This window comes from Sceloporus undulatus, chromosome 6, assembly GCF_019175285.1.
Source record: "Sceloporus undulatus isolate JIND9_A2432 ecotype Alabama chromosome 6, SceUnd_v1.1, whole genome shotgun sequence".
In the NCBI taxonomy this organism is placed as follows: Eukaryota; Metazoa; Chordata; class Lepidosauria; order Squamata; family Phrynosomatidae; genus Sceloporus; species Sceloporus undulatus.
In genome coordinates, this window is record NC_056527.1 from 77,971,431 (window position 1) to 77,982,963 (window position 11,533).

Here is an 11,533-nt window from a genome sequence, read left to right on the forward strand (position 1 = left end):
TATATATATATATATATATATATATATATATATATATATATGGGGCCATTCTGGCTATGTTTTGTACCGAACTGTAACCCGGATTAAAAGTGGGAAATTTCCAATGGCACCGGTTTAAACACATCAGAATTAGGGCCTTGCACATCCAATCCAGGGCAAATCCCCCTTAGAGCGTTTCCCCCCCGAAAGTGGATTATTTCCGATTTCTTTTATGAAAACCCATTTCTTCTCTCCTGCCAGCAAATATGAACTTGGCCCCAGTCATGATCAGGTCAAGTTCAGTGGAGGGATTTAGGTCAGAGGGAGGGCAGTAGGCGGAACATGCCTCCCCTCTCGCACCGGTCGCTTTGCAAGCAGCATTTTTTTTAAAATTGCGTATGTGTGTGTGTGTGTGTGTATGTGTGTGTGCGTGTGTGTGTGTGACAGAATATGCGAATTCTTTGTGTTCCCTTTTAAATTTGGCAAATTGATACAATGTGTGAATGCTTTTGCTACATATCTGTATGTAAGGAGAGATGACATTCTGTGGTGGCAATCGGAGGGAAAGCAAAGAAAGAGGATGCAGAGATGGCATTCTGAGGTGGCCTCCCCTGCAAACACCATTTATTATTATTATTATTATTATTATTATTATTATTATTAATCATGACAGATTACGTGCATGCTTTGGGCTGTAAGGGAAGGGAAGAGGATGACATCTGGGGGGAGGCAAGGGCTTTGGAGGTGGCATTGGGCTTGAAGGGAAGGGAAGGGGAGAGATTCCAAAGAGGAGAAAGTGCTGGGTTGGAAGAGAAAGGGGAGGCAAGAGGCTGGCATTCAGAGGGAAGGCTGTGGAAACCCATGACTTTGAGGGAGTCACACTCTCTCAGCCTCAGGGTAAAAGCAATGGCAAATCTCCTCGGAACCAATCTTGCCAAGAAAACCCCAGAATGGGGTTGTTTTAGGGTTGCCATGATCTGTAATGACCAAAATACACACAACACACACACACACCTGGAGGTTTTTAAATTTGACAAGTTGACAGAATATGCGAACACTGCCACCAGTTTTTTTTAAAAAGGAGGGGGGGAAGCACCCATTCGGTTGGCCAATGGATGTAGGATATGTCACCTTTGATGAAAGCGAAAGTGAATTTGGTTGACAATGAAGGAGGCTCCATTTTAAAGCGGTACTGCAAATGTGAACTTCAGAGGGGCAAATTGCCTCGATCAAGGTAAAGGGTAGTCAGAACTTCTCCCCAGGGAGATTCAGTATGGGGGCAACTGGATCTGCCCAGTTCTATCCAGGGCAAATGGGCTAGTGAGGATGGGCCTTCAAGGGCTATTATTACTACTCTTGATGACTGGCGTAAAGAGCTGGAGTCAAACCAGGCCTATTGCCCACATAATGGTAATGATAATTGCTGGTAGACAGAAATGCTTAAGGGAAGAAAAAGGCCAAGCAGGCACCCAACTGGTTGCCATTTCCTGTACAGCACATCTTTGGGGCACACATTTACATGCACCTTTATGACAAAAACAAAACCCTACAAAACCTCCAGTTTACCTGGCAACTTTGACATCATTAAGTGGTTGGGTAGAAAGATGTGCTATGTTTTAAATGTGTATTTATCTAATTATGTATTGAATTTACAGTATAGGCTACCTCTCCCCCAATTTAAATTATTTTAAGTGAATTAGTATCTAATATAGAGAGATCTTGTAGCACCTTTGGGACTAATGGAAAGAAAGAAGTTAGCAGCGTGAGCTTTCGTAGACGTCAGTCTACTTCCGAAGATGCATTTGTTATCTAATTTGCATTTGATATCTAATGGTTTGTTAACCTTTGTATTATATATTGTTTTAGCCATTTTGTTTTAACTTCTATTGTAAGCTGCTTTGGATCTCATATTTTGAGAAAGGCAGAAATAAGTTTGAAAGCAGTAAACTTTTCAGCATGCTAACACTAGAGTCTGCCCACACTAACAATAATTTCCTAATGGCACCAGTGCAGAAAAATTGAATTATATATGCTACATAGCTTTATCAATGTATGAAAGACAGCTAGAACAGATCAGTTTTATATACTGATGCTTGAGACTATTTATTAGAGAATTATTTAAGAAAAAGGAAAAAATTATGTCTGGATGCTTGCTGTTCCAAGAGGTAGTTTCTTCAGGTAACAGAGGTTTAATACCCCAGAATTTCTCTATGCTGGAGGGAAACATACTAAGAATTTTTAGCCCTGAACCTTTCTGTCTTCATTAAATGGACTAAAGGAAACTTCATAAATACAGATAGTTGGTTTAAATCACAGGTATAGACTACTTTTAAAATGTTGCTACTTTTCCACAACAAGAATTTAAGGGCTGTGATCCATTCCACAGATAAGAAAATTTGTTTTCTTGGACCAGAACATTCTGAATCCCTCTGTCATGTTGGGATTCTAGGTGTTGTAGTCCAAAAAGTAAAATTTCTCAACTGTGATCCATTCCATTTCTTATGTTCCCCATACTCCATCAACTGTGAAGCGTGATGGGGTGCAGCCCGCAGCCTACTCACCCTGTGAACTATCTCTCACCAGTTGCAGCTCTGTATCAGCTGTTAATACAGTGCCTATCAGAGCTCTAGATTTGATTTACAAGGTATGCTGTCAGAATTCCAATGTGAAATTTACTTTCCCTCTCCAGGTCACTCCCACTTCATACTCTAGAAGAGATGTTTGAGATACCAAACACATGGCTTGAAAAACTATGCGATGACACAGTCATTAGCAATTTAGGTCAGATAATTATCAGCATGACATCTAAGGAGAATCAAAAAGAAAATACAACTTCTCCTTATGTGGCTTTTTGTTGGTTGATTGGTTTGCCAGCTCAATCCCAAATTGAGAGCAAGATCTGTAGTTGCCTAGGCCTTATCTGAGCCAGTGTGGCTAAGTGGTTTGGACATTGGACTATGACCCTCCACACCAGGATTCAATTCTCTCTTGGCCATGAAACCCACTGAGTGAACTTGGGCAAGTTGCATGCCTGCAACCTCAGGGGAAGGCAATGGCAAACCTCCTCTGAACAAATCTTGCAAAAAAAAAAAACCTGTGCAATAGGGTATCCTTAGGGTCGCCGTAAGTCAGAAATGACATGAAGGCACACAACACCCAGGTCTTAACTGCTTCTTTCTTTCCTTGTGAGAAAAACATATGCTAAAGGATGCTGATGTTATCCAGTATTAAATTCCAGCAGCTTGTACTTACAGCTGGTTTACCAGGAAGAAGATACAAGCTGATGAAAGGAGAAAAGTAGGAGGATCACTCTGTTGGCAAGTTCAGACTTGCACATGTTAGTCATTGTTGAGTGATGACCCACCTCATGTCAGTGGGGTAATGAATTCACTCTGGGCCTCTGGGTCTAGACTTTGAAAGATTCACAGCACTGGAGGTTCAGATTAAAATCAAAAGTAGATCAATTGCCTTACTGACATTAGAGCCATCAAGCTCCATTGAAGGAAGAGACCTAAGTTCAGAATCCAACGTTAGATGACATGGAACTTTAGATGGCAGGGAAAGAATAGGAAAGAGGCTCTTGCACCAAGATGTTCTCAGATTCCTCCACCAGATCTCAACTCCAAGTTACTTTGCTCCCCTCAGTTGCTCACCTTCTCTGGGAACAACAGAAGGTAGAACGGGGCCACAATGTATACATAGGTAGATGCCATTGTCTGCTAGTCCACCTACCATTTCCCTCATATGTGCATAGAGGGGTGGGCCACAGAAGTAGCAGCAGCTATTTCATCCTTTCAATCACTCCTCAGTACTCTGCCTATGAAATGGATTGTACCTATTATCAAGCAAATCTTCCATCACACCAGAGACTCACAGGCTTCCGATAACTGGCCATGGTCAACAGTCTATTGCATTTTTGACCAGCTGAAGTTATTGAACATTTCATTCCTTATCATTACACATAACACTTGGGCAAAGAAAATGAGCAGGTAGGCAAATAGCGTATACTTTTTAGCCAAGGAGACACTTCTTCCTCTAAAGTGCACCCATCCTTTGCTTGGTCACTCTCACTGGATAGCAAAGCCCAGTTCCTCCCACTGCATTGCCCAGAAATGATGCCCGAGGAGGAGGAGCATCCCTAGGGAGAAGGCAGCTGAGTAATCAGAGGGAGCAACTAATACTGCTTACCAAATTCTTCCTAACTAGAGAAGGAAAAATTGAGCAATTATGTGGGGGCAGAAGCAACAGCTATTCCTGAAAGAGGCAGGCCTTTTCTTTGCAGGGCATCCTTTTAGGAACATGCAAGGAAATGTGTAATCAGGGGAAATGCAATGTCTCTTCCTACCACTTCTCCTACTCAGCAGGCAGAGCAGATTGGATCTGCATAACCTTCAACATTTCACAAATGAAATCAGGAACACATGGCCCAAGCCACTTCAAAATATAGTCAATAGGATGTGGTCAGGGAACAAGAAAGAAAACATTAATGAGAAAGTAAATAGATCTGAGGAATTATTATTATTATTATTATTATTATTATTATTATTATTATTAATTATTATTATTATCCCACCTCTCCTATATGATCGAGGCAGCTTACAACAGCGATAGAATACAATATAAAATACAGTGGGCCCTCCCCTTATGCAGGAGATCCGTTTCAGATCCCCACGTAACAATGGTCGTGAGTGCGCCATTGCTCTTATGGACATGTGGCTTCCACATGAGCTGGAAGCTTCTTATAGTGCGCCCGTTTATGGCGGAGGCACACTGTACATCATATATTATAAAATACCCATTGCTTCCTCCCTCCCAAATCAATGGCTTAATAAAATACCATTAAAACAATCAAAATCATTGAGACAATCTAAAAGATCAAAACAATCAACAGCGAGGAGATGGGCAATTTGAAGTATTCTCTGTGATAATCCAAATCTTTGGGAGATCAGGTGGCTTATTCAAGGAAGGCCTGTCAGATGAGATTCATCTTGACAGTCTTTTTGAAGCTGTAGACTGAAGTCTACGAAAGCTCATGCTGTCAACTTCTTTCTTTCAGTTAGGAGTTTATCGCACAGCCATTTTTGCCTGATCCGGGCACAGGATGGGGAGAAATGGGTGTTATCGTACAGAAAAATGCTGACTTTGGCCCGTTACACACGGGCACCCTAGGACGGACTCAGTCCATGCTAGGGTTAGAAAGGGGCGTCTCTTCCAGACGCCCCTAACCCTAGCACGGATTGAGTCCGTATGAAATGGCAGCGACCGTTCCACACGGCCACTGCCATTTTGACATAGCGGACGCTCTGCGTCCACATGTCACACGGCGGAAGTGATGCTGCGAGTGCGTGACTAGCACCTTGTGGAGGAAGTGACGCCGCGAGTTCACGATTAGTGCCTCACGGCATCTCTTCCAGGGCCCAGGAAGGAGCACGATTTTCGCGCTCCTTCTTTGCTGCGTCCAGGAACCGCGCCATTTGGCTGGGGCAATGGCATCTATTAATACTTTTGAAAGTGTAAATTTAGAACAGCCCAGTGAGGCATGAGTGCTAGGACATAGTTCCTAAGAGGTGATCTTCCTCATTATCAGATCTGACTAACCTGCAATGCCAATGAGCAGTTAACCTGGATTGTTAATAAGTGTTCTGCTTAGAACAAAACTACCTGCTTTGTATAGATGTGAATAAGTAGATTTAATAAATAGCTTAAGTTTGAAGGACAAAAAAATATTGGAGAATCCAATCAAAAATCCATAAAACAATGATACCTTTACTGGCCAACCTAAATGCACAATATGCATGCTGCAAGCTTTCAAAGCTTTACTGGCTTCTTCATCAGGCAAAGTGTTACAAACAAAGCAGGAGAAAATAAGTTGAAGATGTAAGTCATAGGGCTACATTTTGCTGTTTCTCTCCTCAGTTAAGATGGTATGGAGGGGCATATCTTTCATGCTGGCACCTCCTCCTTCTGGCCATGTGGCAACTGGGAGATTCTCAAAGTCCGAGAAATTTAACATCCATTTGCAACACAACAAAGACACTTCCAACACTGCTACTCCTGAATGTTTTCCAAGAAATTCGGAGATATAATGAAAAGGTTCAAGGTCCCTATGTGACTATAACTGTGTTCTCATCGATCATTTACCCCTGGTTCTGTCCTAAATCTGCCATGTTGTAACTACCCAGTATGATTTGGGTATGCATTGTGTTACCTTTATTGTTCAAACTGTTAAAATTGCCACCTCCTTGTAAGAAGAAAGAAATGCTAGTTTACACTGGAGAATGCACAGTGTAATGTACCTTCCACAAAGAGAAAGAGAAAGAGAAAGAGCTCTAGAATGTAAATATACCAGTGGTTATCAAACCTTTCTTCTAATCTTGGAATTCTCCAAAAGCTTATCAGGAGATTCTCAACAAGAAAAGCAGTAGTTGTTCAAAAACAGCTTACCTAGCCTTGTCAATCCTTCCCTGAAATGGGCAGCCACAAGTGTACTAAGATGTGCATAGTCTTAATCTGAAGGGAACAATAGCTAGAGAGCCCAACAAACCTAATGAGGACCTTGAGTGAATTTAGAGTATGTACTAGAACAGTGGTTCTTAACTTGTTCTTTACCAGGGACTCTTTTGAAATATCTTTTGATGTTGCAGACACTCACGATTTAAAAGCCCAAAGGGCATCAAATACTGTACATACTGTACACTTTGACTTGGGGCAGCTGGGGTTGCCTTTTGCACCATGTGAACTTCAGCTGCAAGAAAAAGAAGAATGCAGGGGGGGACCTGCAGGAGTCCACAGACCACAGGCTAAGAACTGACATACTATAACATTGACCCAGTATCGTTTACCTCATCTACAGGCTTCTCAGAAAACACATCAATGTGGAAAGTGTTCCCTGATGGCAGAAATTGGGAAAACTCCAGTTATGAAAAATGTACCCAACAGCCTATAGACTATTATTATAAGAACATGTCCTTGAAGATCAGGGAGATATGTTCGAAAAAATATCAATTTAAGGTCATTGTGTTTGTGTGTAACAAATTGTCATGTGGGCAATTTAGAAGCTACGCGCAGTCAGCTCTCCATATCCATGGATTTTTTTTAATCCACAGATTCAAGCATCTATGGATTGAAAATATTTCAAAACAATATAAATTCCAAAAAGCAAACCTTGATTTTGCCATTTTATATAAGGGACACCATTTTACTATGCCACTGTATTTAAAGGGACTTAATATCCACACATTTTGGTATCCACAGGGAGTCCTGGGAGAAAACCTGAGCAGATACCACGGGCCCACTGTACATGTGAAATTCACCACAACAAAAATAGTCACGTGCAAGGCAGGCTCTTACTTGAAATGCTGAAATATTGGCCTGTTACAGACTGTAACAATGGGTCCAAGAGCAAATCAGGCCTGAATTCTCCCTAGAAACCTAAGGCCTGTTACAGACTGCCAAAATAAAGCTGCTTCAGGTCTCTTTGGAGGTATGCTATTTAAATGATGCATGGGTCCTAAGAGTCTGGAGGTCACGCCAAAGCCACACTCCATTCCTAAGCACTGGAGTGCAGCTTTGGTGCAGCTTCCGGATTCTTAGGATGCATGCATCATTAAACAGCATACCTCCAAAGAGACCCGAAGCAGCTTTATTTTGGCAGTCTGTAACAGGCCATTGTTGCAGACACATAGGAAAAAGAGATATGAACTGTAGGACCACTAGCCACTTTTCTCCATACCTTGTTTAATCAAACTTATTTTACCTCTCTTGAGGAGTCAGTTAATGTAGTGTGCTTTTCCCTTTCCCAATCAGTAAGAAAAATTAGCTGCTAAAGGAGAGATAAGATAAGGAGGGAAGATGGACAAAAAACATATTATGAGTTCCTGCTTTTTTGTCATGATAGATATAATTCTCCTTACCACAGCTTTCTCTGTGGCAGCTTCAGAATGCTCAGCACTCAGAACATGATTTACACATTGCTAATTTTTGATGTGACTAATTTAATATAAACAGACTCTATGTGCCACTACCAGCTAGCTTTCTGTTAATTGTGAAATATCTGCAATAAAGTTAGTTCAGTTCTTCTCTTTCATCCCTTTTGTCTTCATTCAGTTAGTTGCTCACTGAGGTTCACTGACGAATCTCCAGGAGGAAATGAGAAGAAATCACCTCAATAGATTCTCTGTACGAAGTTGGAAATCTGCATATCAGGAGAACTTTTAGACCTGTTTGCTGTACAGCATCCCTTCAACAGAGTATGGGGAGCATCCTACATCCCTTCAACAGAGTATGGGGAGCAATAATTATTAAGACTATGCAAAATATTTCATTGGGGTGAAAGGAAACAAACTTTTTAAGTGACAGCCTGACATCAGTTCTATTGGCGTTACCCCTTTTAAAGCAATCAAGAATGTGTTTCACAATGTGATATGGCTAAATCATAAAGGGTATTATTCTACTGAAATCAAGATCCACAGTTCCCATTGAGATTTTGCCAGGGCTGAGTAAAAATACTTTGCAAAATCAACATCCAAAATACAAAGCAAAAATGAACAAGCTTGGACCAAATCCCAGTCAATGAAACAACTTTAGACACTTGCCTGTGAGGGAGGAAGAGGAGAGGTCGATGCGTCCAGACCCAGGATACATCTGCAACCTCTGTCGCAAAACTCTGGTGACTGTTGACCGCAACACCATGCTATCATCACCAGAGGAGAACAGAAACATGAGCACAACTTGTGCAACCACTCCACCTGTGTCTGGGCTGAAAGACAAGGAAATCACAAAAACATTTGCTGATTAGTCTATGTATGTTCACAAGCACACACAATTTTACCTTGAGATTCTTCACTAGTGATACATTGAAAGGAATTGCAAGAAACATATGGGCTCTCTACAAATGGCCATTATGGGCCTGAACAGACAGGGCAAAATAAAGCTGCTTTGGGTCACTTTGGAAGCATGCTGTTTAAGTGACACTTGCATCTTAAGAGGCCAGAAGCTGCACCAAAGCTGTGCTCCAGTCCTTTAGTGTGGCTTCCAGCCTCTTAGGACACATGCAGCATTTAAACAGCATACCTCCAAAGTGATCCGAAGGAGCTTTATTTTGGCCTATCAGCTTGGGCCCATGTGACAAAAGGATAATAAGAATATTACTACTACTATTACTACTATTACTATCATTGGGAGTCTTGAGATGGCTAAACAAAATGATCAAGTATCAAGACTTTTCACTTCTTTTGTTGTTGTTGTTGTTGTTGTTCCTGCATATTCATGGATTTGCATTCAGTCTGCTTCTTGAATATTGTGGATTTCTTTCCCTCTCTCTCCTCTCCTCTGATCATGTGTCAGAGACAGTCTCATGGAACATTCCAGAAACCTATTTCCACTCATTTTTATTGAGCCTTTTAAATTATTATTCCAGAATTAAAGTCAAAGTGATTTAGCAATATTATATTAGTCAACCACTGGGATCATTTTATTTTGGGGATAAGGTTCCCTTTTCAGTCACTTGATCTCTGTGAACCCTGTTTCTTCCAGATGTACAGATGTATTTACCGTACTTTGCAGTGGCCATCCTTACTGCTTCCAAGGTAGCAGAAACACATATGCAAGTTCAGATACATTTCATTTCAGAAAGTACAGTATTAATTTAAACCCTTATGAAGAATGGGAATGAAAAGTGTTTAGTAATGCCAGGAGGTCCCACAAAATACTTTGGAATAAGGAAAACATCGTATGGATTTCCAAAATAAAATTGGCTTAATACAGGAACAAAACCTGGAACTTCCATAGACTTTTTCCCATCTTGAGGCGCTAATCATTACTATCATCACTATCATTTAGAGGGGAGAACTATAGGTACCTTCCCTGAAATAGGATATATAAATGCTTATTGTTGTTATGAGCCTTCAAGTTGATTTCAACATACAGAAACTTCAACATAGACTGTTTGCAATCGCCTTCCTCTGGGTCACCCAATGGGTTTGCCTATCTGAGCAGGGAACTGTATGTTTTTAACTATGCTTTTGGATTTAATTCGTTTTAATGTGTATTTTTAATATGTGAATTGTGGTACTGTTTTTACTGACTGTCTTTACTGACACTTGCACACCGCTTTGATCCTGGGAAAAGCGGTTAATAAATAAACAATTTATTATTATTATTATTATTATTATTATTATTATTATTATTATTATCTGAATTCTGAGCTCTTAAGAGTCTTAATCCAATACAAAAATCACTATTCCACACTGGTGCATTATGTATAAGTTACTGGTGTAATAATTTGTTGCAAGCTGCTTAGAGTCATTAGAGATAAAGCAAAATACTGTATAAATATTTCAGATTAAATAAATAAATAAAGGCAGTAAATTCAGGATGAATTAGCTAAACAATTAAGCAAATTCAGTTTAAGCCGTCAAGGCAGAGTTAATATCAGCAGATGGTTGACACTTCAAAGATGCCAAAGATAAAGAAGAAAAAACCCAGAAAGTGATATGCAACAGAAGAATGAAATGAATGAAGCAAAAGAGACAAACTCACAATCATTAAAATGACATTTACAGAAACTAGTCTGTTGGGTTTTTTAAACAAATATTGACTCATAAATGAATAGACTATTCATAAAAATAGGATATTTTACTGATATAAATTCACAAAATTAATGTTCATTAATAAGAGCAGTTAATTATTTTAAAAAATATTTAGATTTTTTTTCAATTCAGGAGAAACTTTGCTATTCTAGACTTGAGAAAGAAAATTCCCAGCATCACAATTTTTACAGAATTAGGCATCAGTGTAGGAAATGAATGTAAATAAAGCAAGGAGTGGAACATCTTTACATGAAAACTTTGCACTAATCACTTGAGAAGACTTTTAACAAATGCAATATAGTCAATGGAGAAAATTAATTGTCTCATTTACAAACGCTTAACCTAGGTTTACACATTCGTGACTGCTTATTATTCATGATCCCTACATATTCACTAGTTTAGGGAGTTTGTAGGGATGGTAAAAGTCCCCAAATCCCCATTTGTTGGGCATCAGCTACTGCAAGCAACAGAGGTCTATTCTCCTGTCAATTAGGAAACACAGAATCATAGAATCATAGAGTTGGAAGAGACCACAAGGGCCATCCAGTCCAATCCCATGCCATGCAGGAAATCTAAATCAAAGCATCCCCGACAGATCACCATCCAGTCTCTGATATCCCACCTGCCCCCTTTCTCAAACTAACTACCAGGCTATCCACCTTGCCATCCACTAAGCACATTCTGAGTTTACCATGTTAATGCCTGTTTGGAGCCTTTTAAAAATTCAATATACAGCCAGGTCTCTTTTTCCAGTGATTTTTTTTTATCCACAGACTCAATCATCCACAGCTTGAAAATATTACAAAAAAAGTATAAATTCCAAATAGCAAACCTTGATTTTCCATTTTGTATAAGGGGCACCATTTTGCTCTGTCATTATATTTAATGGGATTTGAGCATTCATGGATTTTGTTATCCATGTGGGATCCTGGAACCAAACCCTAGTGGATAACAAGGTCCCACTG

General features: G+C 40.0%; 1 protein-coding gene across 1 annotated transcript in view; it reads right to left on the minus strand.

The window, feature by feature from the left end:
* LOC121935108 (transmembrane protease serine 11C-like) overlaps nt 1-2,673 on the minus strand; it is a 14,549-nt gene extending 11,876 nt beyond the window's left edge. The window contains exon 1 of the mRNA XM_042476244.1: nt 2,541-2,673. The gene's annotated coding sequence lies outside the window, so the exon portion shown is untranslated. The remainder of the gene's footprint in view (nt 1-2,540) is intronic.
* Nucleotides 2,674-11,533: the final 8,860 nt, after the last annotated feature.